Source organism: Moschus berezovskii, chromosome 18 (assembly GCF_049115385.1).
Source record: "Moschus berezovskii isolate FMDL1 chromosome 18, NW_MosBer_1.0, whole genome shotgun sequence".
Taxonomy (NCBI): Eukaryota; Metazoa; Chordata; class Mammalia; order Artiodactyla; family Moschidae; genus Moschus; species Moschus berezovskii.
In genome coordinates this window covers 57,433,459-57,450,524 of record NC_142477.1, presented here as the reverse complement: position 1 = coordinate 57,450,524, position 17,066 = coordinate 57,433,459, and the positions used below count along the sequence as shown (strand labels likewise).

Genomic DNA, 17,066 nt, shown 5'->3' with positions numbered 1-17,066 from the left:
GCAAAATTGTATCAACTGAAGATAAACAGTAGATTGAATTTGTATATGCTCTCACTCTTGGTAGGACATTTATTTTTCCTAGAGAATTCATTGTCTGGGAAAAGTGAGAATTACATTTTTAATGGAGGCATTTATACTGAAAACGTTAGCTTATATTCATGTAGGACCTGACTGAGATTTAGCTACCTAACCATGTGAATCTTTCTGAATATTTTGAAAAGCTTTAAACTCAGTTTGCACGTCTCCATGATACTAGCGTGTATGTCTCTTTGAATGCATCTTCATTGATCTACCACACAGATGTTAGCACTGGTTTGCTGGCTCATTTGAGAGATCTTTGTGGAGGGTTGCCTAAATTAAACCATTTTTGGAATATTAATCACTGGAGGCAAGTAGAGAAAACATTGGACAGGCTTGAATATCGTTTAAGACATGGCACAGCTTGGAAAGTAATTAAAACAGATAAGCTGGTTTACAGATCACATACCATCGTTAGCTCGTTTTCTCAGCACATTCCATTCCTGTTTACTCTAGTGTTCTTTAGTTTTCTAGTTTCTGGAGGCTTCTAAGTAGGACCTGCCTCTTACTCAGTACCTTCGCTGTCATTTAAGATCACTCTGCCTCTGTGTGGAGTTAATGTCAGTTTCCTCTTCTGCATATAGACATCCATCCAGTAACAACAGCATCTTCTCATGGCATCTCAAAAGCTCCGGATAGGTTGCGGTACATCTTAGAGGAATGTATGGGATCCCTCAATGTCTAGTGTTACTCTTGGTATTCAGGTCATTAGGTTATCCCAGTAGGTCTACATAAGATCCTAGAAATGAAATGGCTCTTGGTTGCCATTTATTAATAGTCATATAATGGTGATACTCTCTTTTCCCAAGGAACGAGCAACTAGAGTACAATCACTTTGATTCAGGTTCTGAATTACAAAATTCCCATTGTGTAACTGTCTTTGTTTGACAATTACAGGAGATAGAAGAAAACTCTAAGACAGGGTTCTTAATCTCAAATAACTAATAATGTTATGAAATGACAGCTTTTATGCCAAATAGTTAGTGAAAAAACATTTTCTAAGTCCTAACTGTCATCCTTGCAGGCTACAGGTAAAAGTGTGTCATTACCTACCTCTGTGCACCTGTCTCCACCATCTTTCAAAAACTACCCAATTTGCTCTCCTTTTTTAATCTGCTTTTTTGGCAGTGAAACTTCTTCCATAATTATCTCTCTCCACATTCTTCCAACCCCACTCCAAGATCCACATCTACTTGCTGTATATCCTTATATGTTGTGTTGCCTTAATATTCTGAAATGTATCTTTAATTCATATTGACCTCTGAAAATCATCCCAATTCAAAGAATATTTATCAATCACCCATAAAGTAGAAGTCATGGTGCCAGTTATCAGAGGAAATGCAAGGTGCGTTTAATCTAGCTCCCACCACTGTCATGTGGTCTCTTTCCTCCTGCTCAGAGGCCTCTTCACTGATTCTGCTTATCACCCCTTAACATATTATCTCCAACATATAGATGCTGACCCTTTTCTCTCTGCTTTGGAAAATTCTTTTATGTATATGTTCAGCTATCAGCTTTCATCATATGACTTACTGCTCAGTATCTCTGGTCCTGAAGGCTCAATTGAGCTCCAAAACTACAGCACCTCATTGCCTGCTAGAGATTGAGACTTCCTTGTTCAACTGTTCCTTCACACTCACATGCGTGAGTGCAAGCATGCTTAGTCGTGTCCTATTCTTTTCAATGCCGTAGACTGTAGACCACCAGGCTTCTCTGTCCATGGGGATTCTCCAGGTGAGAACACTGGAGAGGGTTGCCATTTCCTCCTCCAGAGGATCTTCCCAACCCAGGGATCAAACCAGTGTTTCTTGTATTGGCAGGCAGATTCTTTTACCACTGAGCCATCTGGGAGGCCCCAGTTAGTACATATTCGTCATTAATTCATTGTACTGATGGTATCCACTCTTCTTCATTACAAAACAACTTCCTTTTCCCATTGGTCCTATTTCTGTTATTTTTGCCTTGTTTTCTTAGGTTTGAAATTTAAGATGGTCATTTATTCATTTACACGTAGTAAAAATACTTACTGAGCAGCTAGGTGTTTTCGTAGCTTCCAGTCTGCATGGGGTGGGAGAAGAGGGAGGGCAGGAGGGCTGACAGTTTAGACTTTTGTCATAAAATGTGATAAGCACCATCCTTGAGGCATTTACAAAAATACAAGAGAAAAGGAGAGGAGAAGGAGAGTTGGCCAAGCAGGGAAAGCCAGGCCAAGGGGGCAACATTTGGATAATGGGGGGCGAGGAAAATCATGGCTCAATTACAGAATGGCAGTTTGATTGGTGTGGGTAGGAAAACGTGGCAGGAGAGAAAGACTGGAATACAGTCACAGAGGCGGCTAGCTGGGATCACTGATCCCTTTCTTGTTTCTATTGCTTCTGATTACTCTGTTGTTGAGTGATCAAGTAAAGTGAAGTGATTACAGGGAAACAGTTCATGTTGAAATTCATAGAAACAAAACAGGCTTAATACGAGGGAGGCTCAGGTCAAGGGAGCTGGGGTGGGATGCCGTTTAATCCAGAGGCGAGAGGCTGTGTGTGTGTGTGTGAGGAGCACCAAAGAGAATGTTGAAGTTTTGACCCCAAACTTGTAAATGAACAATGGTGTTGACACAGGGACAGGGCAGAAAGTAGACAGCATAAGGAATTTGTCTTTTACGCAATGGGGCTAGAGCTATAGGAGGAACAAGACAACAGTTAAAGGAAAAGGACAGAGAGCAGAAACAACACTGCAGAGGATCGGGAGAAATTCGAAGAACCAATTACTGTTTGTAATGACTGAGTTTGGGAGGACCGCTGGAAGAAGCGTCTTAGTGGGGTAGTAGAACTGGAAGAATAGTATTAGTGGAGGATTGAATTGAAAGTGGAGATATCAGCAAGTGCAAGCATCTCTTTAAAAGGTTAGTAAGTTAAAAGGGAAAGAGAATTAAAGTTGCTTGAGAGAGAATTGAGTTCAAGGGAATTTATTTTTTTAATTCAGAACAGGTAAGCTGAGGGACACAAGGGTTAAGTATGGAGGTGTAGCTGCTAAGAAAAGTATGATCATGAGCTCAAGTGAAGGGACTAACCTTGGAAAAGTAGTACAGACAAGTACTGCATTCTTTAGAAAAATGAAAAAAAGTGAAAAGAGGAAATATAAATTTGGAGATGGATGGGTGAAATATTTAGAGAATTGATGGTTTATGATGTCTACTTTTTCATGCAAGTAGAAAGTATAAAAAAGTATATGTCTATAACTGAGTCACTTTGCTGTATAGCAGAGATCAGTACAACATTATAAATCAACTGTACTTCAGTTAAAAAAGAAAGTATAGCCACTGATAACTAAAGGAAAGAGGATGGGGCAGCTGGAGAATAGGTGGAAGAGTTTAAAAGAGCCACACTGCAATTATAAAGAGAACAGGAAATTTCCTGGCAGTCCAGTGGTTTGGATTCAGCACTTTAACTGCCAGGGCCCAGGTTCATCCCTAGTTGAAGGACTAAGATACCACTAGCTCTGCGGTACTGCCCCCAAACCTAAAAAATATAGAAAGAGAATAGGATAAGAATACTAGAAAGAAAATTGCTGAAAAACCCCATAGATAATAATATATAATATTGGATGGATGAAGAACCAGGTGGAAAGTCGTATCTTCCAGCTTTAGCAAAGGTGAAACAGTTTGGCTTTAGATGGAAGCCAGGGACAAGCCCATGGTGTGTTAGTGGACTCTATTTTATGTAGTTGCATATTCTAATTTCTAAAATTAGAGCACACTGATTTTTGGATGTCAGTGTGTATACATATGGGACCTCTCTGATGGTTTAGTGGGAAAAAATCCTCCTGCAATACAGGAGACACAGAGATACAGGTTCGATCTCTGGGTTGGAAAGATCCTCTGGAGGAGAGCATGGCAACCCACTGCATTATTCTTGCCTGGAGAATCCCATGGTCTGAGGAACCTGGTGGGCTACTGTCCAAAGGGTCACAAAGAATCGGATATGACTGAGCGACTAAGCATGCACGCACATGTATCTGTGCCTCTTATGAAAAGCATATAATAGTTCATGTTTAAATAGCACTTTTCTTTCCAAAGCAAACATACAAGGATGAACTCAATTTTCCCTGTACCTATTCAAGAGTTTCTTTATCTGATCAGTCTCACCTAAGTGACAAATCTAATCAGACCATGATGCAACTCTATGTTTTGTTGAAAAATAATGACTTGACATGATCAGCTTTCTTATTCCCTCTGGGTATTTATATTGGAACAATAGGGTTTTCCTTCGATACTGACTCCTGGGAAGGATTCTTTCTACCTGGGAGATGAAGTTTCTCTGAGAAGCAGGGTGAATAGAATAAATAACCGTTTCAGTTTTCAGTGTGACGCCACACAAACCATGTGCATGTAAAGTGTTATATTTATCTTCATTTGACTCCACATGTGGCGATATGTAAACCTCCACTTTCTTATCTAGTACGTGATAATGCTGGGAAGATTGTTTTGTGTCTATACTTCAGCTGTACTTTATAGAGAATGATAGTAGTATGTATTTTAATCACTTTTGATTAATTTATACTTAACAGTACTAGTTAAGCATTCCTATTAAGAAAATCCCTTAGAAATTTCAAATACTAACAGTACCAATGAAGGTTTATGATTATCTATTTGAATGAAATGTTTTAGAAAACTGTTAAATGCTCCTTAAGTTGAAATATAATTGTTTAATTTATTGGTAAAATGAGAAGGAAGATAAGACTGAAATAGTTAGTTATTTATTCTATTCACCGTGCTTCTCATTTGATACTTGCTTCAGTCCTATGAAGAGGGCATTATTATGCCATTTTATAGGTGAAAGATCCAAGGTCCTTAAACTTAAACTTCTTTAACAGCACACATACATTTTGATCATTTCTCTGAGAACATTATTTTTCTAATGTCATAAACAAAGTGAACTATTGCGGCAAAACTGCTGAGAAACTGAACTACCTGTTGACCAAAGCCAGTGACCAAATGAATGACTTGGCACTGTGGAAATTTATTTTTCAGTTATAGTTTAAGTAAGAAAGAAGATGCAAGCTCAAATTGGTCAGAGAAGTAATAAAGAAAATATGCAGCTGACTCTTTGGAAAATATGCAACTGACTCAAGTCTATAGAACTAGGCTAAATTCCACATCTAAAAAAAAAAAATTAGCTTGTATAAGGCAGAAGAGAAGTTCTTGGCAGCCTCTTTTCAGAAGCCTGCCACATAGTTTATAAAATATATTCCAAGTAGCAGCTTAACTCTTAAGACTAATAAGACATAGGTAAATTTGTAATGATTATCATGAGTACACTAAAGAAATAAATACATAAAAGTAAACTTGAACTATCACAGAGAGTAAACAAGTATTTTATAAAAGTAGGAAATACTACTTATAAAATAAGTAGTGTGGCAGAAGGTTACCCATGTGCTGTCATGAAGAAACACGGAGAAAATTACAGAATACGTGGGTAACTGCATAAAATCTATGTAGTTTTTCCCTCTTAAATTCTTCAAAATGCATTCAAAACTACCTTAATTTCTGGATAATAGTTACTTCTGTTGTTGCTTTCGATATAATGCTGTAATGTTATTTTCATTTGCCAATACTCAGATATGAGCCATTGAGGAAATTAACAGGAGTATTATCATTGACAAGAAAAATAGAATTTAGTCATAAATCTCAGAGTTTATTGAATACAAACTGTCAGTCAAACCACATCAGTTAAAAGCAGTTTTCAATCCTAACCTCCCAGTATGTCCTACCCTTTCCCCACCCCCATACCGGGTCTACATGTCTATTCTCTACGTTTGTGCCTCTATTCCTGCCCTGGAAATAGGTTCATCTGTACCATTTTTCCAGATTCCACATATACGTGTTAATATATGACATTTGTTTTTCTCTGACTTATTTCACTCTGTATGACAAACACTTCATCTGTGTCTCTACAGATGACCCAGTTTGGTTCCTTTTTATGGCTAATATTCCATTGTATATATGTACTACATCTTCTTCTTTATCCGTTCACCTGTTATTGGACATTTAGATTGTTTCCATGTCCAATCTAGTATAAATAGTGCTGCAGTGAATACTGGAGTGCATGTGTCAAATAGATAGCCAGTGTGAGAAGGCAATGGTAACCCACTCCAGTGTTCTTGCCTGGAAAATCCCATGAATGGAGGAGCCTGGTAGGCTGCAGTCCATGGGGTCGTGAAGAGTTGGGCACGACTGAGCAACTTCACTTTCACTTTTCACTTTCATGCATTGGAGAAGGAAATGGCAACCCACTCCAGTGTTCTTGCCTGGAGAATCCCAGGGATGGGGGAGCCTGGTGGGCTGCTGTCTATGGGGTTGCACAGGGTCAGACACGACTGAAGCGACTTAGCAGCAGCAGCAGCAGGAACCTGCTATAAAGCACAGGAAGCCCAGCTCTGTGCTTTGTGATGGGTGCAATGGGAGGGGAGGTCCAAGAGGGAGGAGATATACATATAAATGTAGCTAATCCACTTCATTGTAGAGCAGAAGCTGATAAAACATTGCAAAGCAATTGTACCCCAATAATAATGCAAAAAAGAACATTTTTTCAGTTCATCTGTATAATGGACCTCTAGTCCCCATCTTCTGTTGAATAAACACTAATACAGAGAATCCAGATAATCTAATTAGCTCTTTACTTGTACTTACATACTGATACGTGTGGGGGAGGTGTGGAGGGGCAGTGAAGAGGAGGTGAGTGAACCCGATGTGCCACAAAAAGCTAGGGCACACTTGTTGGTCTAGCTAATTAGTCCCTGTCACCATATAGAAATGTACAATCTCACTGAACAGCCTTTGCAGTGTCCCATGTGGGCATTCTCCCAGCCAAGAGTCACTATTCCCCAACCCCATGTCAAATTTCTGCCCTTTCCTTCAGTTCAGTTCATTTCACGCGCTCAGTCATGTCTGACTCTTTGCGATCCCATGGACTGCAGCATGCCAGGCCTCCCTGTCCATCACCAACTCCAAGAGCCTACTCAAACTCATGTCCATTGCATTGGTGATGCCATCCAACCATCTCATCCTCTGTCGTGCCCTTCTCCTCCCGCCTTCAATCTTTCTCAGCATCAGGGTCTTTTCCAATGAGTTGGTTCTTTGTATCAAGTGGCCAAAGTATTGGAGTTTCAGGTTCAGCATCCTTACCAGTTAGCAGTTAGCAAGTCCCTCACCATCTCTTGAGCCTTTGCGAGTTTTCAGTTGTAACTGCTCTTCGTCTTTTCCTGTGACTATTGAGTAGAGGTGGTGTAGCCTCTAGTACTGAATTCGAAAATGGAAGAATGATGGCTTACATATCTATTCATTTTTATTACAGGTTACATTATTCTTCGTTGGTCTTACTGAGCTATCTCTGAAAATAAAAAGAAATGTTGCATTACAAAGACTCTAGCCTTCACTGGATCTATATGAAAAGTTTGTAGCTCCACCTAACTAGATTTTTAAATCTTGTTAACACTAATGAGCATCTTTCTGTTTTCTAACCTTGATCTGCCATTTAAAAGTTGTCTGTGCACATGTGTGCTAAGTTGTTTCAGTTGTGTCCAACTCTTTGCTACCCTGTGAACCGTAGCCTGCCAGGCTCCTCTGTCCGTGGGACTCTTTAGGCATCAATACTAGAGTGGGTTGCCTTGCTCTCCTTCAGGAAATCTTCCTAACCCAGGGATCGAACCCACATCTCTTATGTTTCCTGCATTGGCGGGCAGGTCCTTTACCATTAGCACCACCTGGGAAGCCCCTTAAAAGTCCTCTCAGTTCAGTTTAGTTCAGCCACTCAATCGTGTCCGACTCTTTGTGACCCCATGAATCGCAGCATGCCAGGCCTCCCTGTCCATCACCAACTTCCGGAGTTCACTGAAACTCATGTCCATCAAGTCGGTGATGCCATCCAGCCATCTCATTCTCTGTCGTCCCCTTCTCCTCCTGCCCCCAATCCCTCCCAGCATCAGAGTCTTTTCCAGTGAGCCAACTCTTCGCATGAGGTGGCCAAAGTATTGGAGTTTCAGCTTTAGCATCAGTCCTTCCAATGAACACCCAGGACTGATCTCCTTTAGAATGGACTGGTTGGATCTCCTTGCAGTCCAAAGTTCTCTACCATTATGTAAATATAGAAAGGAGCTGTGGTCAGATAATTCCTTGCCCATTTCCTGAATTTTCCCAACTGAGAAAGTGTTCTCACCCCTTACTCGATGGTAGAAGAGTAATGACACTAGGGCCAGAGTGGCTTAGGTATCCTGAGCCACCACAGGGAACTCACATGGGTGCGACAGATATTTTAAATTTTCAAGGGAAACCCAGAAACATCTGTCAGTCACCTAGAGAACAAACAGCTTGAAATAGTTTCCATTTTCAACTTTAGATCATTAATTTTTGTTCAGTGACATCATATCTTTACAAAACTGGGTTGTTGATAATTGTTGTGATAAGAAACAAGCATTGCACAAAAATCAGTGTGAAGCAGGAAGCGAGGGAGGCAATGTGCAAGCTCCTTCCCAAGTGAGAAGTTCTGTAGTCTTCAACGGGTGCTCAGTTGTTGAGACAGAACCATATTAAATAGTTTGAACCAAACTCTTAATAATTACCACTATTAGTTATTTCTTTTGGCCGGTGGGGTGCTGTAGAGAATTGGTGGTGGTAGTTTGGTGGTTTTAATCACTAAGCCCTGTCCAACTCTTGTGACCCTGTGGACTGTAGCCTGCCAGGCTTCTCTGTCCATGGGATTTCCCAGGCAAGAATACTGAAGGGGGTTGCCATTTCCTTCTTCAGGGGATCTTCCTGACCCAGGGATCAAACCTGAATCTCCTATATTTCAGGCAGCTTCCTGCATTGCAGGCAGATTCTTTACTACTAAGCCACCAAGGATATAAATTACTGAAATACTAAGAGTGTCATGAATTGAGAAAGTTTAAGAATCTCTTATTTAAGGTATTTATTCATGTTCTTAGGATTGGAGTTAAATCAAATCTCTGGGTGAAGAGATATTTTGTTAAGAGAAAGGAAAAAATTCTCACAGTCATGAACTTCTGGATGAGCTCTAGAATTGATAATTTATTCTATTCTTTACTTTGGGTAGACAAAATAGTTTATTTTTGCCAAGAGTGATATTATTTTGGTAGTAAGCCAGATAAACTGGGATGCCTCTACCAGTCCTTGGGGGTTGGCAAGTTACTATCATTATTATTGTTATTAGGGTATTGATACAGGCCCTAAACTCACACAGCCTTAAATCTCAAGAAGTCTATTGATAGAATATTCTAACATCATTGGCTGCTAGAATACTGGTTTGCTACCTTTTTTCTTATTTTTGATTTTTTTTTGAATTCCACTTCTTTCTCCAGTCCCTGGGGTTGTTTTATTTCTAGCTCAAAACACAAGAGATCCATAAATGGCTAAAAATACTTATGAATTAGGTAAATATGCTTTTTCGATTTTTAAATTAAGGAATTAAAAATAGCAGCTGACTACACATTTTATATTCCTAATTTCATACTAAAAAAAATCATAAAAGGAAGTTCTAATATTCTGACATTTTGAATAATTATGTTTGTTAATGCCACAGGGTAAAAATAGTCCATTTTAATGTGTTACCACAACATTTGTTTGAGTATCATTGCACTATGCTCCAATCTTTGAAAATAGCAAATTAATTATGTGTTCTAATAATATTCCTTGTTTATCACTGCCGAAGTGATATATCCTGAGGTCTTAGGAAACATGTAGAGATAAATATTAGTTATGAAAAGTTCTTAAAGCAGAGGGGAAAAAATGGAGATTGATCAAACTTATTAGTAATCCCTTATTTTTATGCTAAGGCTACTAAAATTCTATTATGTCTTTAGGAAAGTTTGCCCTAATATTCAGCATACAATTTTCTGAATTTCCTCCATACTCAGTATGCTTCTCAGTCTTTGAACTCTAACTTTAATTGTGAGAAAAAAAAAAAGGCACCTGAGCTTTCCTCAACTCCCATAACTTTAGAGAAAAAGGCAGTGTGAAGATAAACTGTTGAAACTTGTAAATGATTGACTGTGCAGTTAGCTTTGACCTCAGACTTAATATTGAATCTTTACAAAAGGTAACACCTACTTTTTAAAAAATGTGGGGAGAATGGTAGCTTAATAAGAAAAGTGATTACTGTACAATTTTATGAGCTCAAATTCTGCTAGGGAACAAACTCAAATCAACCTTGGTCAAGGAAGAGCTGGCTTATTTTTAAGTGAAAACAAAGAACATAACCTCTAAGAGCAAAGTGTGAATTAAGTTAATTACTCAACTAAAATTAGGAAATTTTGAAAACCATCTTCAATGAAAAAATGACAGTAACCTGCGCAGTGCTCTCAGTGCAGTATGGCCCTAAATGAATGAACCAAGTTGAAAATTATGAAGTCTTCTTATTTCCTGTAAGGGACAAATGTCCATTACACAAGAGGATCGAGTTCTATCAGTTACAGATACTGGGCCCAGGGCCTCCCACTTGCTTTTTTATCACAACACTCTTTCCTCTATGTACTCAGTTCAGTAGCTCAGTCATGTCCGACTCTTTTTGACCCCATGGATTGCAGCACGCCAGGCCTCCCTGTCCATCACCAATTCCCAGAGTTTACTCAAACTCATGTCCATAGAGTCAGTGATGCCATCCAACAATCTCATCCTCTGTTGTCCCCTCCTCCTCTCCACCTTCAATCCTTCCCAGCATCAGGGTCTTTTCAAATGAGTCAGCTCTTCACATCAGGTGGCCAAAGTATTGGAGTTTCAGCTTCAACATCAGTCCTTCCAATGAACATTCAGGACTGATTTGCTTTAGGATGGACTGGTTGGATCTCCTTGCAGTCCAAGGGACTCTCAAGGAATCTTCTCCAACACCACAGTTCAAAAGCATCAATTCTTCGGTGCTCAGCATTCTTTATAGTCCAACTCTCACATCCATATATGACTACTGGAAAAACCATAGCCTTGACTAGGCAGACCTTTGTTGGCAAAGTAATGTCTCTGCTTTTTAATATGCTATCTAGGCTGGTCATAACTTTCCTTCCAAGGAGGAAGCGTCTTTTAATTTCATGGCTACAGTCACCATCTGCAGTGATTTTGGAGCCCCCAAAAATAAAGTCAGCCACTGTTTCTCCGTCTATCTGCCATGAAGTGATGGGACCAGATGCCATGATCTTTGTTTTCTGAATGTTGAGTTTTAAGCCAACTTTGTCACTCTCCTTTTTCACTTTCATCAAGAGGCTCTTTAGTTCTTCTTCACTTTCTGCCATAAGGGTGGTGTCATCTGCATATTTGAGGTTATTGATATTTCTCCTAGCCATCTTGATTCCAGCTAAACAAAACTAAAATAAAAACTACTTGCTAGTATTATCAAATTACTATTTCCTGAACTTTAAATCTTAACAGTGAGTTGTGGGAATGAAGTGGATAGATCAGGAGAAAGAGGAAATTTGATTTCTAATGGAGGTAACCAATCTGTGTCTTTTACCACATTATAAATAAAGGTGTTATTAATAATTGGCTGCATTTTTGATTGACAGTTTCATGCATTTACTCATTCAACAAATATTGACCATACCTATTCCATGTCTGGGTATCGCTTGAAGATACCATAGATCCATGACAACAAGTCAAAGAATTTTGTTTGGATCATACATTCTTGTCATGAAAAAAAAACTAGATTCTTACCCAGATAGAAAAGCAGACTTACCCAGTCATTATTGAGATTCCTATATAAATTCCTATTTTCATTTACACATGATTTCCTTTAAATAGTGATTTTGTTTGTCAATCTTAGATCCTTAGTGAGTTGTTCTCAATGTCATCTGTACTGTTTTATGCACCATATAAGGAAACATAATCACACTATGGGAACATTTATATGATGTGCTTCATGAGATAAAATATACTAGGGATTATTATTAAGTCATACTCACTAAATCCCTGTAAAATGAAAATTTTAAAATAAGCTATTACAAATAGGAAATAAAGAGCCTTCAACCAGATCTGTGGTTTTTCTTCAGAAAAAAACAAGTCAGGAATATCAAACACTGGGCTTTGTTATCAGAGTCCTAGCACTTTGTGGTGTGGTTGAGGTATAGATTCACTGAAGAAATATCCCCAATTATTCCATCTGCCTGTTGAGGTTTCTCTCAGACTTTTGTGTCAGCTTTCCATTCATTGTCTTAAGACTTCAGGGTTTTCTTAACCTTGGATAATTAAAACTTTGTTGTTATTGATATGGCTCAGTGGTAAAAAAAAAAAAATCTACCTGCTGAAAAATCAATGCAGGAAAGACAGGAAACATGGGATTGATCTCTCGGTCAGGAATATTCCCTGGCAGAGAAAAAGGCAACCCATTCCAATATTCTTGCCTGGAAAATCCTATGAACAGAGGAGCCTGGCGGACTACAGGCCATGTGGTTGCAAAGAGTCAGACATGAAAGAGTGACTGAGCACACATGCTCTGGATAGTTAACCTCTAGACATGTATAGGACCTTAACTCCCACAAACTGTCCATGGAAGTAGGTAAGTTAAGAGCAGAGTGAAAAAGGACATCTGTTGGCATATCTGCAAATGTGGGAGTCTGCACTGTGGCAAGAGATCATCTAAGCAGTTCAGTGCCTGACATCGTCTGCCAGTAAATGTGATGAATGGTCCCAAGGCCAAGTCCTCTTAGCTCCCAGTTTTCTTTCCAGGGAGAACAGGGCTGCATACAGATCTCATGTTTCTGTGTCTCAACACTGATTTTTTCCTTTGGGACTTAGAGAATTTCAGACTGAATTTGTTCTGTGCATCAGGGCCGTTTTGTTTGGCTGTTTTTTTTTTTGTTGTTGTTCCTTTGTTTCATTTTTGGTTTTTGCCAGAAAAATCAGAAAACAAGCATTATGGTTTATGTGGTGATGTTTTTTTGGTAAAACCTTCATTCAATCATTATTGTTTTCAATTATGAGTTTATTTTTACAGAAACTAAAAGAAGGCAGCTGGTAAAAGAACAATTTTGCAACAAATCACAGAGTTAATTCTGCGTGTTAGCAACATACTTTTGTTTTACGTCTTTTAATGTTCATTATTTATCTTCAGTATATTGAGTCCCCATTCATTTTTCCCACCTACTATAGAGAGTAGGTAAAATTTCCTACATGTTTCACTGTTTTTTGGTGTTTTTTCTTTGTCTTATGTTTGTTTGAAGGTAGCTCATCTTGTGGGCTTCCCAGGTGGCACTAGTGGTAAAATACCCGCCTGCCAACACAGGAGACATAAGAGACATGAGTTTGATCACTGGGTCAGGAAGATGCCCTGAAGGAGGATATGGCAACCCACTCCAGTATTCTTGCCTGGAGAAGCCTGTAGACAGAGGAGCCTGGCGGACTACAATCCACGGGGTCATAAAGAGTCGGACACGACTGAGCAACTTAGCACACAGGCAGCCCATCTGTAGTATTTCTCTAGGAAAGGAACCTGATGTTTCCCAGACAGACAGCTCGCCTATAACCCAGCTCTTCAGACACAGGAGCACTCTAAGAGTGGTGAGAGTATGCCATAAATGTTCACAAACAAACCTCAAAGTTTTCAGTTTAAGTTCAGGATTTTCACAAGGCTTACCATGTTTCACACTTTGTGATTTTTAGTGTCAGTAGACTCTTTGGGAAGTGATGTATATGTCCGTCTAGTTAAGGCTATGGGTTTTCCAGTAGTACGGATGTGAGAGTTGAACTATAAAGAAAGCTGAGCACCACAGAATTGATGCTTTTGAACTGTGGTGTTGGAGAAGACTCTTCAGAGTCCCTTGGACTGCAAGGAGCTCCAACCAGTCCATCCTAAAGGAAATCAGTCCTGAATATTCATTGGAAGGACTGATGCTGAAGTTGAAACTCCAATACTTTGGCCACCTGATGCGAAGAGCTGACTCATTTGAAAAGACCCTGATGCTGGGAAAGATTGAAGGCAAGAGGAGAAGGGGACGACAGAGGGTGAGATGGTTGGATGGCATCACTGACTCAATAGACATGAGTTTGAGTAAACTCCAGGAATTGGTGATGGACGGGGAAGCCTGGCGTGCTACAGTCCATGAGGTTGTACAGAGTCAGACACGACTCAGGGACTAAACTGAACTGTATATAAGAATTTATTCTTACACTTACCTAGCATCTGTATGGAGAAGGCAATGGCAGCCCACTCCAGTATTCTTGCCTGGAAAATCCCATGGACGGAGGAGCCTGGTAGGCTGCAGAACATGGGGTCTCGAAGAGTCGGACACAGCTGAGCAACTTCACTTTCACTTTTCACTTTTCATGCATTGGAGAAGGAAATGGCAACCCACTCCAGTGTTCTTGCCTGGAGAATCCCAGGGACGGCAGAGCCTGGTGGGCTGCTGTCTGTGGGGTTGCACAGAGTCGGACATGACTGAAGTGACTTAGCAGCAGCAGCAGCAGCAGCGCCTGTATAATCTTTATAGTTGCCATACATTCTCCCATGAAGTTCAATACTTGATCCTCAAAACAATCATGTACGGAAACGAGAAGATATCATTAACTCACTTTTAGAAATCATAAAATTCTGCTCAAAAGTGTGTCTTTTGAGCATGTACACACACACACACATGCACAACGTGAGTCAGAATCCAGGTATCTTGACCTTGAACATAGTGATATCGACCAGCAGCTGCTGCTGGACCACTCATTTGGCATTTGCTGGTAGGTACAGTAGCCTCTAGGTGAGAAGAGAAAAATTTAAGCAGTTGAACTAAAATCTTTATTTCCCTTTCAGGGGTAGAAAATCTTGATGGGCATTTGGGCAGATCTTTCCACTTAGGCTCTTTGCCAAATAATCAAAAATTTCTGTTATGTTAATATATCAGTGCTTTTTTACCCTTAAGCTTAGAAGTAGACTTTTTGTTGTTGTTGTTATATAAAGCATTGTCTTCCTTGGAAAATTTGTAACTGAAGTTTTGTAAAAATTGCTCAAGAGCTGCACCGGTTGAGATGATAAGTCACTAGCCACAGGTGACAGATTTCTCTTAATATAAATTAATTAAAATTCTATAAAAGTGGCCTTCAGTTCCTCAGTTGCCCTAGCCACATTTTCAGCCCTAAGTAGCCACTGTGGCTGGTGGATACTGACTTAGCACAGAAAGAGAACATTTCCACCCCTGCAAGCGCCTGTTGGGCCGTGCTGTTCTGGGCTCTAGAATATGGACTTCTTTGGGGCTTCAGAAGAGTCTGAATCCATTTGTGCATGCAGAAAGCAGCATGGTGCAGTAGAAGTGAAACAGTATTTAAAACCTGGGTTGAAATCCAGCTCCACTTCTCATTTTCATGCCTTCGGAGTTCGTGACTCAATAAAACTTCAGAAACCATCTTGGGGACTGACACCAGGTTACTAAGTGCTTACTTTGTCAGATAAATGACTTTATTTATTTAACAAGGAAATTCCCATCGATATACACAATCATTTTATTTTCCAAAGGCATTTCACCTGATTTTTTTTATAAAGAGAGTGGCACATATTCTCAAAATAAATGAGTATTCCAAAGGAGTACAGTTAGCTTCTTTTTTTTTTACTGTGTCTTTTTTAAAAAAGCTCACTCCTTGGTTCACATTTATTCTCTTCTTCACAAGGGCCAGTGAACATTCTGTTGGGCAAGAACCAGGTCTCAGCCTGGCATTTTTGGAAACCACTGAACTCTGCCACTTGCCAAAGGCATGACCGCCAATGAGTTACTCAAGTTCTCTGAACCCAGTTCTTTATCTTAGGATGGGAATATGAGCATCTGTTTAATACAGAGGCATCAGAATTAAATTCCGTGGGTCAGTAGAGCAGGATCTGGTACATAGTAGTTGCACAGAAAGCATCCTGCTCTCATGCCTCTCCTTTTGATCACACCCTTCTTTCAATCTGTGGAATCGTTTTACCTCATGCAGATCTTAAAAAACTATTGTTCTGGCTACCCATAAATCTTTTCCCTGGGAACCCATCCTGGAGAAGAACCAAGTGAGCAGGGCCACTGACGTTAAGAACGGGCCTGTCAAATGAGATGAACTAGGAAAGAAGAACATGTTCCCACAACGGAGTGAGGACGCTTAGCAAAGCTTGCTTTGTGCTCAACCCTTTCCATCACCATTACAGGACAATGATTTGTGCCTTCAACACGCCTGGAAGGATCCCTTTCTCGTATTAGCTTTTATCACACAAAGTAAACAGGCTTAGAGAGTGTCTCTGTGTCCACAAATTGCTTTTAACTTCTTACATCTAGAAAACCTTTTGCTGTATAATTTTGACAGTGGATCATCTTTCATGCCGTCATTTAACAAATTTGAGGCCATTTGTTGGCATCATGTGTATTCTCTAATGAAGCCTTAGATTTTGTCTTATGACAAAGAAAGAAGAGATTACACTTCAGACTAGAGAATTTTTGCTTATGTTGCATTAGCTCCGGTTTCATTTACTTTCTTATCAGTGCATGTGGTATGCGCATACACGGGCCAAAATATGAGAGGTTTTGTTTTAAGCATGTTTTTGGTCAAATATCAGGCCAGACCTTAATTCTTAAAATGTGAGTAAGCAGTGAGCAATGATTTAAATTTTAGGAGACTAAAGAGCTTTCAAAGTCTCATTCCTTCCTAAAGTTATATGATATAACTTATTTATTTTTTTAAAAAGATTTTACTTTGGACAGCATTTCTAGTTTCACAACAAAATTTAGAGGAAAGCATAGAGATTCCTCATATACTTTCTGTCTGCTACCAGAGTGGTACATCTGTTACAATTGATGACCTTGCATTGACATTATATGCTTTTAATCTTAGGCTGTATACCCTGAAATGAAATTTTGCAGAGCAGATGGTGTTTGAAGGGTTTTTACATTGAGTGGTACAGACAAAATAAGATAGTAAATTCTTATACTGATAAGGATGCACCTTTTCCTCCACAATAGTTTTATCCTCCCTTATTTGAAATACAGAGGCAGAA

At 39.5% G+C, this 17,066-nt stretch overlaps 1 protein-coding gene across 15 annotated transcripts in view; it reads left to right on the top strand.

Moving 5' to 3' along the window:
* The window catches only part of PDE4D (phosphodiesterase 4D), a 1,698,276-nt gene that overhangs the window by 1,448,114 nt on the left and 233,096 nt on the right, over nucleotides 1-17,066 (top strand). The gene's annotated exons all lie outside the window — the stretch shown is intronic.